This window comes from Halichoerus grypus, chromosome 9 (genome assembly GCF_964656455.1).
Source record: "Halichoerus grypus chromosome 9, mHalGry1.hap1.1, whole genome shotgun sequence".
NCBI classification, from domain to species: domain Eukaryota; kingdom Metazoa; phylum Chordata; class Mammalia; order Carnivora; family Phocidae; genus Halichoerus; species Halichoerus grypus.
The window spans coordinates 41,397,434-41,400,258 of NC_135720.1; the positions used below are offsets into that span (position 1 = coordinate 41,397,434).

The 2,825-nt window shown below is 39.7% G+C and overlaps 1 non-coding gene across 1 annotated transcript; it reads right to left on the minus strand.

Annotated features, from left to right (window-relative positions):
- Window positions 1–1,660: 1,660 nt before the first annotated feature.
- LOC118552541 (U6 spliceosomal RNA) lies at window positions 1,661–1,765 on the minus strand. The gene has a single exon (XR_004925589.1). It is a non-coding gene; the product is annotated as a U6 spliceosomal RNA (small nuclear RNA).
- Between the last annotated feature and the right edge of the window lie 1,060 nt (window positions 1,766–2,825).

A 2,825-nucleotide genomic window follows, 5' to 3' on the forward strand; every position in this document is an offset into this window, starting at 1 on the left:
TCCTGCTCATGCGTGCTTTCTCTCTAAATAAATAAATAAATAAATAAATAAATAAATAAATAAATAAATAAATAAATCTTTAGAAAAAATAAATTATCAGGTATGTTACTTATATCTGTTTGACTTAGATCTCTGTGTGTGGCCTTGTCCTGTTCTTTCATTTGGGACAGATTTCTCTGTCTTCTCATTTTGCCTAAGTCTCTGTGCCTGCTTCTATGTTAGGAAAGTCAGCTACATCTCTTCTTGAGCGTAATGTCCTTATGGAGAAGAGGTCCTGTAGTTCAGTATAGTGTCCCCTGCTCCCCAGGGCCTGGTCTTTAGGTCTCCAGTGTGCGATGTGTGTGCTCTGCTATTTTGTTCTGGCTGTTTTATCCTTCAAACCAGTCATCTATAGAGGTTTTCTGTCTGTTGTGGGTAGTGTTTGGTCCGTGGCCTAAATGTGGTGAGTTTTAAGTTAATATGCTCCTGTGCTTGTGTGAAATGAGACCCGTCACCACCGCCGCTGCAGCTGAGGTCCTGAAAAACTCCTCGGTTGGGAGACACATATCGGCAGGGGTTTGGGCTAGTCTTTTGGAGGAGGGGCCCACCATGCTGGGACTGAGACAGGCATTGCTGGAAAGGGCAGTTCCACTGGATCTCAGTGAGGGCAGGGCTTGGTGTAACAAGTTAGTAGCAAGTGAATGGTGCTATGCTGGTTCCTGCAGGTGGCCCTGTGCTTGTGCTAAGGTGTGAGAGGAGGTAAATGGCACCCGCCAGTTCCTTTGTTCTTGGAGGAGTTTCTGTGAATGCTGCCTCCCTGGGACACACTCTGAGATGAGCAAATAACCTCTCCACCGTATGCATCAGGTGTTCTTTAGATCACTGTTTCCACACTGTAGATCTGCAGGCTGTTTGCCCTGCATTCTCTTCTCCCCAGTGCCTCTGGGCTCTTCCTGAGCCAAGCCCACTGACCTTAGAACTCCAGGCTGTAAGCCCCATTGGTTGCAAGAACTCATGAAATTTGGCCCCTCTCACTTTCTAAGTCAATTGCTGTGAGGATTCATTTTCCCTGTACCCTTCTCTGCAACTGTGGTCCCTCCCCCCTGTGGTAACCACAATCCATTTCTCTCTCAAACCAGGTCTCCACATTTCCTCCCTTCTTCAATATGCCCTCTTCTCTATCTTTAGTTGTGGGATTTGTTCAGCCAGCCTTCAGGTCAATTTCTGGGGTATTTAGGATGATTTGATAGTTATCTAGTTGTATTCATGGGACAAAGTGAGTCTAGGGTCCTCCTACTCTGCTGCCATCTTCCTTTCCATGTGAAGTAGTTTGGGCTCAGCATAGAAATCTTAGGGTTGTTAGACTGCTTACATGGCATCTGGCTTCCCTCAAAGTAAGTGTCTCAAGAGAGTAAGGCAGAAGAACATAGCATTGTTATATTCTTGTGTTAAAATCACATTTTATTACTTCTGACATACTATGTTTGTTGAGGTAAAATGTCATCTAGATTCAAGAGAAGGAGACAGACTGCCTCCTGGTGGGGGGAATATCATACTTATATAGTAAAAGAGCATGAGGGTTAAGGGGTATTGTTACTGCTATTTTTGGAAAACCTGACTTACCATAGACAGGAACCATGTTTCTACAAATTTTACATTACCCATGCTTAACACAGTGCCCAATATGAGATGGCCAATAAGTAGTTTTTATGTCATCCTTGCACAGGGGTCATGGTAATCTTCTCTGTATTGTTCCAGTTTTAGTATATGTGCTGCTGAAGTGAACATCCAGTAAGTAATTTTCAAAAAAGGTTTACTGCTCTCAGTTCACGTGCATATGTTTTTCTGTTTGAACTTTCTGGGGTCAGCCTTTTTAAATTTTAACTCATTGTTTATAATTGTAATTGAAAAAAAATGAGACAAATTTGGATACAATAAACAGTAGCAGGACTCATAAGGAACATCTAAACATATTTCTATGTTAAGTGTATTAATTCTAAAATGAACCTAGAATGCCATTTTACTTGACATTGACTAATCGGTAATGGTATATTTTTTCAAATTTGATCTGATTTATTTTAAAATGGACATACATATACACACACATACACATAAACACGATTGAGAGAGAGAGAGAGAGAGAAAGATGGATTATAAGGATTTGGTTCACATGATTATGGAGGCTGGCAAGTCCAAAATTTACAAGGTTGGACAGTAGGCTAGAGACTCATGGAAGAGTTGATGCTGAAACTGAATCCAAAAACAGTCCGATGATAAAATTCCTTTTACTTCAGGGTAGGTCATTCTTTTTCTTAATACCTTCAACTGATTGGATGGGACCCGCTCACATTATGGAGGGTAATTTGCTTTACTCAAAAGTCTACTGATTTAAATATTAATCTCATCTTAAAAAATACCTTCATACCAACATCCAGATGTGTTTGACCAAATATCTGGGCTCTATGGCCTAGCCACTTGACACATAAAATTAACCATTACAGACACTAATGATAGGGTTGGTTATTGTTTTCACTAAGAACGTTAAAAACCTTTAAACCCACATCAGACAGAGATTTTACTTGTGAAATTATCTCAAATAGCTGAAGTCTGTTTTCCAAATTTTCTCACTCTGTATGTTTGTGTGGAATTCTCAGGATATGGTGTGAAAAGGTTAGGCTAACTGCAATAGTTAGCCTAATTGCAACATTTTAGTTGCTTAACACAATGAGAGTTTATTTGTTTTGTTTTTTTTATTTTTATCCAAGTTTTATCTGAGAAATTATTACTGAGGAAAATCACTGTGTTAAAAAGCGGTAAAATTTAACAAACATTTACTGAATACCTAT